The sequence below is a fragment of the Schistocerca piceifrons genome, chromosome 8 (assembly GCF_021461385.2).
Source record: "Schistocerca piceifrons isolate TAMUIC-IGC-003096 chromosome 8, iqSchPice1.1, whole genome shotgun sequence".
Lineage (NCBI taxonomy): Eukaryota > Metazoa > Arthropoda > Insecta > Orthoptera > Acrididae > Schistocerca > Schistocerca piceifrons.
The window spans coordinates 77,256,598-77,272,169 of record NC_060145.1 but is presented as its reverse complement, the minus strand read 5'-3'; positions in this window follow the sequence as shown (position 1 = coordinate 77,272,169).

Here is a 15,572-nt window from a genome sequence, read left to right as displayed (position 1 = left end):
CGAGTCTACCGTTTTTGTTTATCAAATTACACTACGTTTGAGAAACATGAGAGTAGCGATATTACAACCGAAGTGCATCGGATACCTTTGGGTCGCTTTGGCCCGCATAGGAGACGAAGTACTTCGGCTGCGCTAGTCAGACTGTTTCGGGCGTTCTGAAGGTTCCGGTCACGCAACTCGGATTCGGGTGTTCTTCAGAGCCCGACCTGTATCTCTCTGTTTCGCACGAACATGTCGTACTCTACATTGCAAGTTGTTACCGTACTATTAAGTAAGCTATGTCGAGAGTTGTCGAAGAGAGTGTGGAAAGTGATATTTTAAAATATAAGCAAACAGGGTCCCTTACTGAGAGGTGTCACCTACCACCTGGGCAAGTGGAATCCCACAAAAAAAAAGCACAAACACAGATTAAAGTTCGAGATGACAGCATAGCAGCCTCCGCCGAAGAAGATCCCACGACCGGCGAGCTGTCTTCTGCGCTGGGGACACAACTTTAGAAGACGACAGGTTGGTGGAGAGAACGATTAGGGACTCTTATTCAATCTCTACAGATCACTTCAGCTTCCAGATCTGACTTTCAACACGACAAAGATAATTTATAGTTTTCACCTCTAGGAAAACACGGCCACGCTTGGTGGCCCGCCGTAATGAGTGTCTGTAAAAAATCTTCTTGAAACACAGACTAAAATTAAAAAAATGCCTGTTGCCACAGCAGCAGATAACCACTGTACTGTCTGACTGTCCTGAAGCAATGGCCTTTTCTCGAAGAGCTGTCACTCCACAGGAGACCAGTAATCCATAACTCTGTCACCACAGTCGGAATTGTACTGGCGCATTCTGCTGCCTGCCCGTAACTGCACATCTGCTCTCTGCACCCGTCATGTGCCCCACATGTCACACGACACTTCGATATCATTGCGAGAGAGGTGCTCCACTGCAACAGTGCCAACCATCAGCGCACTGCGCCGATAATCTTACGAGCTGGAAAGATAGGCATTTTAGAAACCTCACTTATTCTACCGAAAAGGTCAGTGAATATTATATTGGCAGTATCTCCTGTATCTAGTACGATTGTAGCTGGTACGTCTCAATCTGCAGCATCGACACCGCCCTGGACTAGTTTTTCATGAACTTTGTTACACATGTTAAGTTCAGGTCGTTATACTTAATATCTTACTTATTAGCTTTCAGTGTTTCTTGACTTCCAAAAGCATTTAATCAGTACCGGACAACATTTTCTATCGAAAGCAAGATCGATAGGGCATCAAGAGAAATTTGTGACTGCATTGAGGATTTCATTCTAGGGAGGAGCAGCGTATTATCTCATCAGCAGATGTACAAGTAACTTCAGGTGTTCGCCAGGAAAGTCTGTTGGTAGCCTTGCTGTTCAGGTTGTACATTAATCTCCTTGCAAACAACATTAGCAATGTCCACACACTTTTCACAGATGATGCAGTTATCATGATTACGTACTGTCTAAAACAAGGTGCACAAACGTTCAGTCAGACCTTGATACAATATCGGCATTTTTCTTTCAGTTTTCAGAAAAGTAAAACTGTGCATTTCAGCAAAAGAAAATATGGAGTCTCCCGGATTATGGTTGATACTCAGCAACCATATACTAGATTTAGCATAGGGTTATAGAGCCAAAAGGTTGAGTCATCTATGGGACACACATTTAGAATCGGTTAACTCTTACAAATAGCTGGGTGTAATCCTTAGCAGCAGAATGAAATAGAACGATAACATAAGCTCAGTAGTAGTTAAAGCAGGTGACAGACTTCGGTTTATTGGTTTAATACTAAGGAAATGTAATCAGCCTACAGTGGAGACTGCTCACAAATCACTTGTGCGACCCATCATCCTACAACGTGGTCAAGTATGAAGGGGCCCTACGAAACAGGACTAACAGGGGACATCAAGCACCTGCAAGAAAAGGGCAGCACGAACGGTCGCAGCTTTGCTTGACGTAAAGGACGGCAGCACGGTGACATTGAGAGAACTGCAGAATTCTTTAAAATAAACGCAGACTGTCTCTTGAAATCCTACTTAACAAGTTTCAAGAACTATTGCAGATGATGAATGAAGGACTATCATATAACTCCCTATGTACAGCTCCCGTAGGTATCAAGAAGACAGTACTAGAATAATAAGAGCGCGCAAAGAGGCATTTAAACAGACATTTTTTCCACGTTCCACAAGTAATTGGAACGGTAAAAAGAGGTAATAACTGGTACAGTGGGAAGTACCTTCTGCCATGCACTACAAAGTGTTTTGCATAATAGTTACGTAGATGTAGAGTTAGATGTCTCATATCTTTTAGCGAAGAATGGCCCCTGTGCTTGTGATAGAGATGTCTATTTGTAAACGACTATATACAGGTCGTTGTTTCAGATCTTTAAACTATCTTGTGAAATCAAGTAAATACTCACATCGGCAATAACTGGACACTGAAATAAATTCGTTGGTGACAACTGAAAATTTCTGCCGGACCAAGACTCGAACCTCCATTTCCCAGTTTACACGAGCAGTCGCCTTAAGCTCTTCAAGTATCCCAGCACCCTTTCCTTTCGACACAACTTCCCATGTTGTCGCGCACTACTTACGTTGCGTCCCATTTCCCCCACACTTATTGCTCGTCACATCGTGCTGGATTCCTGCAATGGTTCAGGAAAGAGACTGCATACGCCCTGAAATGATCTAAATGGCTGTCAAGCCGTGTAGAACTGCACAGAGAGTGATTCATACTGAAGTTTGAAAATCCTCGAAGTGCGTAGATGTCTTTGAGACAACTGTAAGACGCATGGGGCTGAAAATACCTCAAAAGTGGATGACTAATGTTAAACGTGTGATGTCACCATATGATGCATCTCGCCGCACGTGCTGGTGCCTACCGATCTCTCGCATCTGGTCATCCTAGCCCAACTCAAACGTTCACCTGGCTCCGGGTCTACGTAAGAGACTTTAGCACGTGGGGCTCAGGGTTCTGGTCTTGCGTCTGGCAGATAGGATTTTTTTTCTTTTTTTGCATCGTGTTACACAACTTTGTGTTTCCATTGAGGTAATATTTATTAGTTTATTTACAGGTCTCACTGTCTCCGCTGGTTTCTGCAAATTACAGTGCAGCTAAATCCAACCATATTGCGTCAGAAATACACTGATAAGCCAATACATTATGACCACTGCCCACGGCGACGCTGGATGCCGCCTGGTGGCGTTGCGGAAACGTGACGTGGCAACAAAAGTATGTAAGCTGGGGAGACATGGAACGAGTGTCACCCTAGACATATGGTCTGCAAATGGGAAAATACATTGCGATAAGCGACTTTGACAAAGTGAATATTACGTAGAGCCTGTGAACGACTATCTTGAGAACGGCGAAACTGGTCGAATGTTCACGTGCTACTGTCGTGAGCGTCTACGAAAAGAGGTAGAATGACAGTGAAACTACCACTAGACACTAAATGGTGGGACGTCTACGAATCTTTACAGAACGTGGAGTCCGAGCGCTTGTCTGCTACATAAAGTAGGATATATGTTGATCTCATACATCTCTGCTGGAAGAGAACAATGCTGTTGTACGCACAACTGTTTTGGAGCACACCGTTCACCGTTCACTGTTGAACATGGAGCTCCACAGCATACTAACCGTACGTGTTTACAAGTTGACCCAACGACGTCGTCAGTTATGATTGCAGAGGGCACGGGACCATCGGGATTCGACCGTCGATCCATGGAAACGCGTAGACTCTTCGGGTGAATCACAGTTTTGCTACACTAGGTCGATGGTCATCTCGACAAACGCCGTCATCGAGGTAAATGGCGGCTCGTAACATGCAGCACACCAAGGACGGAAGATGGTGGGAGAAGTATTACGCTACGGGAGTCATTCTTCGTCTCTTACATGGAACCTGTGTAATCGATGGCACGCTGAAAGCTGCGAACCATCTGCATCCCATCATTCTTCACGTCTTCATGTCATATCGTCTTTTACCACCATAGTTCTCCATGTCTCGGAGCCAGATCCTTGCTACAGTTGTTTGAGGGAGCACTCACGTTGACGTCTCGGCGACCAAATTCGCCTGATGTAAATCCTATGGAATCCATCTGGGTGGCTATCAGGGACCATCGCCGCCTACCAAAATCAACGAACCGTTATTTACGCGAATTACATGACCTGCACGTAGACATCTAATGCCATACATAACCACAAAGCTACAAATATACTTTCGGATCCCTGATACGCAAGGTGAGTGAAGGATTTCGTTGTAAAGACGGAAAAACAAACTACACTTCTGGCCATTAAAATTGCTACACCACGAAGATGACGTGCTACAGACGCGAAATTTAACCCACAGGAAGAAGATGCTGTGATATGCAAATTATCGTTGGTCGAGATCCAATGACTGTTAGCAGAATATGGAATCGGTGGGTTCAGGAGGGTAATACGGAACGCCGTGTCGGATACCAACAGCCTCGTATCACTAGCAATCGAGCTGAAAGGCTTCTTATCCGCATGAGTGTAACGGGTCGTGCAGCGACGTCTCGATCCCTGAGTCAACAGATGGGGACGTTGCAAGACAACAACCATCTGCACGAACAGTTCGACGACGTTTGCAGCAGCATGGACTATCAGCTCGGAGACCATGGCTGCGGTTACCCTTGATGCTGCATCACAGACGGGAGGGCCTACGATGATGTACTCAACGACGAACCTGGGTGCACGAATGGCAAAACGTCATTTTTTCGGATGAATCCAGGTTCTGTTTACAGCATCATGATGGTCGCATCCGTGTTTGGCGACATCGCGGTGAACGCACATTGGAAGCGTGTATTCGTCATCGCCATACTGGCATATCACCGGCGTGATGGTATGGGGTCCCATTGGTTACACGTCTCGGTCACCTCTTGTTCGCATTGACGGCATTTTGAATAGTGGACGTTACATTTCAGATGTGTTATGACCCGTGGCTCTACCCTTCATTCGATACCTGCGAAACCCTACGTTTCAGCAGGATAATGCACGACTGCATTGTGCAGGTCTTGTACGGGCCTTTCTGGATACCGAAAATGTTCGACTTCTGCCCTGGGCAGCACATTCTTCAAATCTCTCACCAACTAAAACGTCTGGTCAATGGTGGCCAAACAACTGGCTCGTCACAATACGCCAGTCACTATTCTTGATGAACTGTGGTATCGTGGTGAAGCTGCATGTGCAGCTGTACCCGTACTCGCCATCCACGCTCTGTTTGACTCCATGCCCAGGCGTATCAAGGCCGTTATTACGACCAGACGTGGTTGTTCTGGGTACTGATTTCTTAGTATCTATGCACCCAAATTGCGTGAAAATGTAATCACATGTCAGTTCTAGTTTAATATGTCTGTCCAATGAATACCCGTTTATCATCTGCATTTCTTCTCGGTGTAGCAGTTTTAATGGCCAGTAGTGTATTAAGCAGGCAGTCACAATGGTTTGGTTCATCAGTGTAAATAAGCACAATCTTCCGAAATGCATCGCTTCGCTACTGGTAAATGACCTACGTGTCCTTTACTAAATAAAGTCTGTCAATGGAAAAAGAGACGAATGGAGGGAAACAGAAAATTAGAAAATGTTTTGTTTGATTACATCGAGCGCAATAATTCTGTAACGTCTGAGTTTGCAACATATCACATTTAGAAAATATGTTTGAAGACAGAAGAGCCGGTCGGTGCGATATGTGGCACTGCCTCCTACCAGCGAGGGCAGGGTCGGTAAGCACCATCACTGCACGTGCGGCGAGATGTCCAACATTTCTCATCCATTTTTGGGGTATTTCCCGATATTTTCGGCCCCATATATCTTATTGGCTCAGAGTCATGTACGTCGCTTCGGGTGTCTTTAAACGTTAATAACAACACCCTGTATGTGTGATATTCGTTCGTTCGGATAGGTTCTAATGAAAATACACCACACATAAATAACGCTCATGTACAGAACGGACGTAAAAATTCAAGCTGCTGAAAAGGTCAAAGCCGGTCGTATCGAGAAAAATATCAGTATTGTTAGACGAAATGGTATTGCGCCATTAAGTGAAAGAGTCTGCTGGAACCATAAAGCCATTACCCACTGGAACGCTCTGTAATATAAACGAGAGATCGGACGCCCCCACAGTAACATGACTCGCGTATTAGCGATAGCAGTTACAGACGCAGTGGCCATGTGGTCATTTATGTGGCTTCTGGTCGCAATGTTGCTCGTTTCTCCTTCGACGTGTGCGAGGGCGAACCAACGTGAGTACGACAGCGCGCGTTGTAATCTAACCGGGTGTCGATTATTGGGTTGCTCCTGACATACCCCCTACTACGAGATCTTTTCGGAAAGTATTGCCGATCGGTCCGAAATCTAAACGACAGTGAAAATCAAAAATGTTTTCTTTGCGACAGTTAGCTACACATTCCAGCTACTTCTCTATATAGTCGCCGCTCCGACTTAGAGTTTTGTCATGGCGTTGTACCAAGCAACCCCCTGTGGTTTCCGCCAATTCTCTACACTGTCACTTCGTAGTCTGTGCCAGAATGTCTTCACAGCCAGTGGTTAATGTAGCAAGATGAAACTGAGGGAAACCAATTACGGACCGTATGATTGGTTATCAAACACTTGTCCATCAAAAACGCTGGAGGAGCATCTTCATTGCCACTGCGGTCTGCGGCCGAGTACTGTTACGAAGAAGGAAACGCATGACAGTTACGTCGTGTGGGTTGCATGACATCAGGCGAAATCTCTCAGCAGGCGCTCATACTTGACAGGAGACATTATTGTTTTAGGCATCTTTAAGTGCTCACTTTGAACTCAAAACTGAGAGATAGCGACGTGACGCGATCGACGGGCATACTAGGTCCACTGCACAACACATCTGTGCAAACCTTCATCGGATTTTCACGCAGGTTTCCATTTCGCGCCCGATCGGATCTTACTCTCCGGATAGCCTTCGTTAATGCACACCTCAAACGTACTACCGCTCTCGCTCCTAGCGACATTGTGCGGAAGAGAACTGTGAAGCGTTCTGATAAGTAGCACCCCTGTCTTGTCTTGCCTCTTACTTCACATACAAAATACAGAGACGGAACGCTTCATGTTTCATTTAAAATGTGATGTAACGTAACTACGCGAATTGGGTCTTAAGTCTTTGGCACAATGTAATCAACACAGGGCATCAACGCCATCTGATTGTTTTCGTTCATGTAGTTTATGTGTGTTACCATGAACAGTTCTGTGGCCGGGTTATTCTTATCAGAATCGACAGCAAACCAACACCGACAACGATAGTTCAGGTATACATGCCGACGTCCCAAGCTGAAGATGAAGAGATTTAGAAAGAGTGTGAGGATATTGAAAGGGTAACACAGCATGTAAAGAGGGATGAAAATCTAATAGTCATGGGGAACTGGAAAGCAGTTGTAGGGGAAGGAGTAGAAGAAAAGGTTACAGGAGAATATGGGCTTGAGACAAGGAATGAGAAACGAGAATGAGTAATTCAGTTCTGTAACAAGTTCCAGCTAGTAATAGCGAATACTCTGCTCAAGAATCACAAGAGGAAGAGGTATACTTGGAAAAGGCCGGGTGATACGGGAAGATTTCTGTAATATTACATCATGGTTCCGAAATCAGATACTGGACTGTAACGTGTACTGAGGAGCAGATATAGACTCAGATCAGAATATAGTAGTGATGAAGAGTAGGCTGAAATGTAAGACATTAGTCAGGAAGAATCAATAGGCAAAGTAGTGGGATACGGAAGTACTAAGGAATAAGGAGATAAGGTTGAAGTTATCTAAGGCTATAGATACAGCAATAAGGAATAGGTCAGTATGCAGTACAGCTGACGAGGAATGGACATCTCTAAAAAGGGCCATCACATAAGTTGGAAAGAAAAATATAGGTACAAAGAAGATAATTGCGATGAAAGGGTTAGGTTGTTTGGGGGAGGAGATCAGACAGCGAGGTCTTCGGTCTCATCGGATTAGGGAAGGACGGGGAAGAAAGCCGGCCGTGCCCTTTCAAAGGAACCATCGCGGATTTAGGGAAATCACGGAAAACCTAAATCAAGATGGCCTGGCGCGGGATTGAACCGTCGTTCTCCCGAATGCGAGTCCAGTTTGCTAGCCCCTGCGCCACCTCGCTCAGTAAAACCCTGGGTAACAGAAGAAATACTTCAACTGATCGATGAAAGGAGGAAGTACGAAGATTTCCCAGGAAACTGAGGAATACAGAAATTCAAAACGCTGAGGAATGAAACAAGCAGGAAGTGCAGGAAAGATGTGAAGACATCGAAGACGAAATGATTGTCGTAAGGACAGACTCAGCATACAGTAAAGTCAAAGCAACCTTCATTGAGATTAAAAGCAAGGGTGATAACATTAAGAGTGCAACGGGAATTGCACTGTTAAATGCAGAGGAGAGATGAGATAGGTGTAAAGAATACATTGAAAGCCTCTATGAGGGGGGAGATTTGTCTGATGTGATAGAAGAAGAAACAGGAGTCGATTTAGAAGAGATAGGGGACCCGGTATTAGAATCAGAATTTAAAAGAGCTTCGGAGGACTTAAGATCAAATAAGACAGAAGGGATAGATAACATCCCATCAGAATTTCTAAAATCGTTGGGAGGAAGTGGCAACAAAACGACTGTTCAAGTTGCTGTGTGGAATTTACGAGTCAGGCGACATAACGTCTGACTTTCGAAAACTCATCATCCACGCAATTCCGAAGACGGCAAGAGTTGACAAGTGCGAGAATTATCACACAGTCAGCTTAATAGCTCATACATCCAAATTGTTTACAAGAGTAATATCCAGAAGAATGTAAAAGAAATTTGACGATCCGCTAGATGACGATCAGTTTGGCTTTAGGAAAGGTAAAGGCACGATAGAGGTAATTCTGACGTTGCAGTTAATAATGGAAGCAAGACTAAAGAAAAACCAAGACACGTACATAGGATTTGTCGACCTGGAAAAAGCGTTCGACAATATAAAATGGTGCAAAATGTTAGAAATTCTGAAGAAAATAGGGGGAAGCTTTAGGGGGAGACGGATCATGTACAATATATACAACAGCCAAGAGGGAATAATAAGAGTGGACGCCCAAGAACGAAGTGCTCGTATTAAAAAGAGCCGGCCGTTGTGGCCGATCAGTTCTAGGCACTTCAGTCAGGAACCACGCTGCTACTACGGTCGCAGGTTCGAATCCTGCCTCGGGCATGGATGTTTGTGATGTCCTTAGGTTAGTTAGGTTTAAGTAGTTTCTAAGTCTAGGAGACTGATGACCTCAGATGTTAAGTCCCATAGGGCTTAGAGCCATTTGAACCATTTATTTTTTGAAAAGGCTGTAAGACAAGGATGTAGCCTTTCAGCCCTACTGTTCAATCTGTACATCGAGGAAACAATGATGGAAATAAAAGAAAGTTTCAGGAGTGAAATTAAAATTCAAGGTGAAGGGGTATCAATATACGATTCGCTGATGACACTGCTATCCTGAGTGAATATGAAGAAAAATTACATGATCTGCTGAACGGAATGAACAGTCTAATAAGTACACAGTATGGATTGAGAGTAAGTCGAAGAAATACGAAGGTAATGATAAGTAATAGAAATGAGAACAGAAAGAAACTTAACATCAGGATTGATGATCACGAAATAGATGAAGTTAAGGAATTCTGCTACCTAGGCAGTAAAATAACCAATGACGGACCGAGTAAGGAGGACATCAAAAGTAGACTAGCTATAGCAAAAAAGGGATTCCTCGCCAAGAGAAGTCTACTAATATCAGATATCGGCCTTAATTTGAGGAAGAAATTTCTGAGAATGAACGTCTGGAGTACAGCATTGTATGGTAGTGAAACATGGACTGTGGGAAAACCGGAACAGAAGAGAAACGAACCATTTGAGATGTATTGCTACAGACGTATGTTGAAAATTAGGTGGATTGGTTGGTTGGTTGGTTTGGGGAAGAAGACCAGACAGCGTGGTCATCGGTCTCATCGGATTAGGGAGGGATTGGGAAGGAAGTCGGCCGTGCCCTTTCAGAGGAACCATCCCGGCATTTGCCTGGAGTGATTTAGGGAAATCACGGAAAACCTAAATCAGAATGGCCGGACGCGGGATTGAACCGTCGTCCTCCCGAATGCGAGTCCAGTGTCTAACCACTGCGCCACCCCGCTCGGTAAAATTAGGTGGACTGATCAGGTAAGAAATGGGGAGGTTCTTCACAGAATAGAAGGGGAAAGGAATATATGGAAAACACTGATAAGGAGAAGGGACAGGCTGATAGGATATCTGTTAAGACACGAGGGAATGACTTCCACGGTACTAAATGGGGCTGTAGAGGGTAAAAACTGTGGAGGAAGACAGAGCTTGGAATACATCCAGCAAATAATTGAGGACGTAGGTTGCAAGTGCTACTCTGAGACGAAGAGCTTAGCACAGAAGAGGAATTCGTGGTGGACCGCATCAAACCAGAAAGAAGACTGATGACCAAAAAAAAAAAAAAAAAAAAGATAATTCTCTTTAGCCTGCGACTCAAGAAACGTTGGAAGTGGTTTTGGGTTATGGGGCGTAAATACTTACCAAGTTTAAAAACATTAATAAACAACACAGTGCAGCAAATCGGAACGACAAGGGAAATATTGATCCCACCAACTGCTAGCACATCTTGAAGGTGAGTCACAAAGAGAATGCAAACGACTGCTCGACCGATATTTTCGTCAAGCACCGCCGGCGCAGCACTCTTCTTTCGAACAGCCACTGAAGAGCACACACCACATATAGTATGCACTTTTGTACCGTCACCACAGATTCCACTTGAGTCTAGACGCCAGCCACCGTCCACCCACCCAGAACAGATACCAATGTCTGCACGTTGAGAACTCGTTCTCTTAATTGCTAGCTCATACCCAGACTTCACCAGGCTGGTCCAGTACTGACCACGCGATCTTGCAGGTCTGTCCGCACATCTCTCGGCAAACAGCGACAAGCAATCGCTGGACACGACCTTCGCAGAGGGCGAGAATTCAACGTGCCGAAATTCACGGCACCTGCTCCCCCAGCGAAACCTTTCGGCATCCCCACCGATCATGAAGGTCACGATAACCTCTGTAACTAAAATTAACATTAAAATACGGTTGATAATATTCTCAGTAGAAACGCTGCAGCCTCCGTACAGAGTATAAATAAATATATGTCACACTAGTTATATGGCGGCTTAAGTTGGGACACATGGGACTGACTGTCTCTTTCGGTTGCCATACCTTTTTAATAGTAGGGTGACAGGCGTAACGAAATTAATACTTTGTTAGCATCACCAAATGTGCGGCAGGAGCTGCTTCATCAGTTTTGCACCAGTCTTGCTAATTTTGCCAAAACTTCTCAAGTACACTTTAGGTACTACTACGTACCTATTAGAGAAACTGCCTCTATGGTAGGATCTGATTGCTTGGTCGGTTGCTAGAATGCTCTTCAGAGCCTGGCATAACCACACACTAGTTCTTCTTGGTGACATTACGCGGCAAACGTGGGAGCCAGCTCTGCGTGAACAAGTATCTTAGGTCAGTGATCATTCTGTCCCTCACAAGACAAAATAAGGGTATACGGAATGAATTTTTCGATGAAAAATTCGATTTTTGGGTAAATGCATTTTCGAAAAATTTAGACTCTCCCGTTTAATACCATGTATAAAATATTTGGATGACGTGAATAGAACTATTTTAAATAATTTTTTCAAATAATTTCGACACACGATGTTCCGCACCTTGTATATGAGACACGAAATATACCTGATATAGACAGCCTTGCCAGAGATATAATTGAGCACAAGAGAGTTAGCTTTTCTGTTGGCTACACTGCTAGACAGTTGACAATAGATTCTGCACCATTTGTATTGTTTCCTTTGTGAGTACATCCATGTCATTGTTGTGAAAGTCGTATGTGGAGAAGTCATTGAGTTTTCTTTCCTTCAACATGCCACGACCTAGTCTGAAGGTATTTAGAAAGCGTGTACATTGGCGCAAGAAAGTAAAGTGTACTAAAAATTCGTCTGATTCATCTTCATCAGTATCTGATGTCCCAGTAGCGACTAACCTCAACACTGGTAGTGATACATTGAGTGATGCTACTGCCACTACACCGGAAAGTGCTTCAAGAAGAAAACTAGCTGGAATTGAAGAAGAATACAAGAAACTAAATGCTGGGACTACAAAATGTGAGGTAATTAACGTCTCTTTATTATCAGACGTTTTGGAGAACAATGTGTGCTGCAAGCAATGTGGAAAATGTGGTGTTTCATTGAAAACAAACTTACATGTAGGACTTGCTTGTGAATTAGAGTTGATGTGCAGTTATTGCAAACACAGTGTTACTTTCTTCAATTCCTCACATTTTACTACAGATACAGGTAAACTATACGATATAAACATTAGACTGGTTTATGGATTACGGTGTATAGGAAAGGGCAGGGCTGCAGGTGCCATGTTGTGTGGTGTGATGGACCTCCCTCCTCCACCTTCAAAATTTAACAAACACATAATTGCGATAGGCTCTGCTGTAGAAGATGTGGCACAGCAAAACATGAAAGATGCTGTTGAGGAAGCAGTTGTTGACAATAATAATAGCAGAGACTTGTCCATAGCTTTTGATGGAAGCTGGCGGAAGAGAGGCCACACATCTCTGAATGGTGTAGTAACAGCTACAAGTGTGGACACTGGTAAGGTAGTTGATGTGGCAATACTTTCCAAGCATTGCAGATGCAAGGAGAAAATGAAAAATAAACATGAAGAGGAGTGCATGGCAAATTACTATGGGTCAAGTGGTGGTATGGAAGTTGCTGGTGTAAGAAGTATTTATCAACGCTCAGTAAAATGGTACAACGTTACACACATAAAGTATCTTGGAGATGGTGACTCAAAGGCTTTCAAAGAAATTGAGGAACTGAGACCCTATGGTAACGATGTGAAAATTTCCAAACTGGAGTGTGTTGGCCATGTTCAGAAAAGGATGGGATCAAGACTTCGACGACTCAAGGCTAGCATGAAAGGCAAGAAATTGAGCGAAGGAAAAGCTTTAGATGGGAAAAATAGACTGACAGATGCTACAATAGATCATATTCAGAAGTTCTATGGTCTAGCAATAAGACAGAATACAGCAGATGAAGAATTAATGAGAAGAGCAGTCTGGGCTCTGTTTTTTTTTTTTTTTTCATACAGCTTCAAACAAAGAGAATCCCCAACATGGGCTATGTCCAAAAGGAGACGATAGTTGGTGCATGTGCAACAGAGGCAAGGTAACTAAGAAACAATACAATCACCCTCATCACCTGCCACCTGCCATAATGGATGAAATAAAACCAATATTCCGAGACCTCGCAGATATTAGTCTACTAAAGAAATGTCTTCATGGCCGGACTCAAAATCCAAATGAGTGTGTGAACCATGTGATATGGAATAGACTACCTAAAACTGTGTTTGTGGGTATAAACACACTTCACTTTGGCGTTTATTATGCTGTTTCATCATTCAATCAGGGCAATATAACAAAGATTGCTGTATCTGTCGCAACAAATGTTTCCCTGTACCTATATTTTCATTCTGTTTGTCCCAGGTAAATCTTCTTTTTTAGGTCTGTTTCGCGGAAAGAACGTCACTGGCGAATATGGTATCACAAAGATTGCTGGATCTGACACAACAAATGTTTCCCTGTACCTATATTCTCATTCTGTTTACCCCAGGTAAATCTTATTTTTTAGGTCTTTTGTACATAGTTTCAGTGTAAACTGGAAAATGCAGGAAAATTTAAGAAGTTGGACAAAAGTAAATGCAGTGTAATATTCATGAAGAAGACCAGATTAGTGTCTTGTCTATCGGAGAATACGGATACTTCTTGTAGACGCTTCCTGATGGGCTGAATATGTACTAACCTATTGTCGCTTCACAGAGGCAGACGAGTCGTCCATCGTGAAACGGGAAGTCCAGAAGTGTACACCCAACTCGAGCTTCAGGATTGACTGCAACACGTGCACGTGCAACAGCGGTGGAACTTCCGCCAGCTGCACCCTGCTGGGATGTCTCAACTCCAGGCGGAGACGTGAGTCCATCGCTCTCTGCCAGTCTCTCGTTTCTGTTCGACTCACTGCCTATTTCTTTGAGTTACAGCAGCGCTTTCCGTGTATGGCCCTAATTTCAATCAAGTGCGTTACTTGGCCTTGACACACAAAGCGAATGTTACTTTCGTCCTTGAGTTTTACACACCAGAGTATTAGCGGTAGCTGCGTTGCCGCACAGTTCTCGTATTTTTGTTTTCGATATCATCAGAAGGAATAACAAACAGTCTTTCACTACCTTTTGTTGCTTCTGCTTATTCAGAATACTGACCTAAGTCCCTGCATAAACAGCGCAGTTGAAATAAAACTCATTAACGACTTATCTCGTTAAAGGGGGTTGGACGTCAAACGGGCCGACTTGGAGCAGGAGAGGCATCGTAGGACATTTTAATTTCCAGTGTCTATACTTTTACAAATAAATTCGTAAAACTTTGTCGGCATCACCAGGAAGGATTCAGGATTCACACCCATTGCAGTGGAAGTTCGAAAACACAGCAAAATAAATTTTTTTTACGCGCGAAATTTCATCATTTTTTTCACTTAATAATGGCTGCATTTGTTGCTATAGGTACACTTTTCTTCATAAGTTAGAGAGATTCTTCGATTAATTTTGCACAGCATACATACCATACTCACAGGTGTATGAAACTCTAGAATTTATTTAATTTATGAAAAAACGAATGAACTGTTATATTTTAAACGTCATGTTTAGAAAAAACACAAAATTTATAGATAATTACCTCAATTTTTACCACAGGTCTTAATAGATTAGGAAAATTCTAGAGTTTCATACACCTTTAAGTATGATTTGTACGCTGTACACAATTCATCGAAGAATCTCTCTTACTTATGAAGAAAAGTGTACCTATAGCAACAAAAGCTGCCATTAGTAAGAGAAATAAATGATGAAATTTCACATGTAAAAAAAATTAATTCGTTATGTTTCCGAACTTCCACTGCTATGAGTGTGAATTCTCAATCCTCCCTAGTCATGCTGACAGAGTTTTATGAATTTATTTGTAAAAGTATAGACAGTGGAAATTAAAATGTCCTGTGGTGCCTCTCCTGCTCCAAGTCGGCCCGTTTGACGTCCTACCCCCCTTAAATGGCAAATCATTTGCTGTGTACTTGAATACAATTCCGCAAACGACGCGACCCTAGAGCTATTCACCAGTAAATGATTCGCAATGTTGTAGGTCGTTGAACTTGGCGGAACTAACCCAAGAAATAAATAAGCTCTGCCTGCCAATATTTCCCCTGCCATCAGGTTACAGTGGCCCTAACTGATAATCATTTTTCCCCTGGACCTAGGAGGCAGTGGATCTGTTCTCTTACTGCATGGGATTCCGTTGTTGAGGTAAATAAATAAATTACTTAGTGAAAGGAGCAGGGGTATATCGTAAACCAGTAACTGATGGACGATGCTAATTATATTTTATGTATTCATA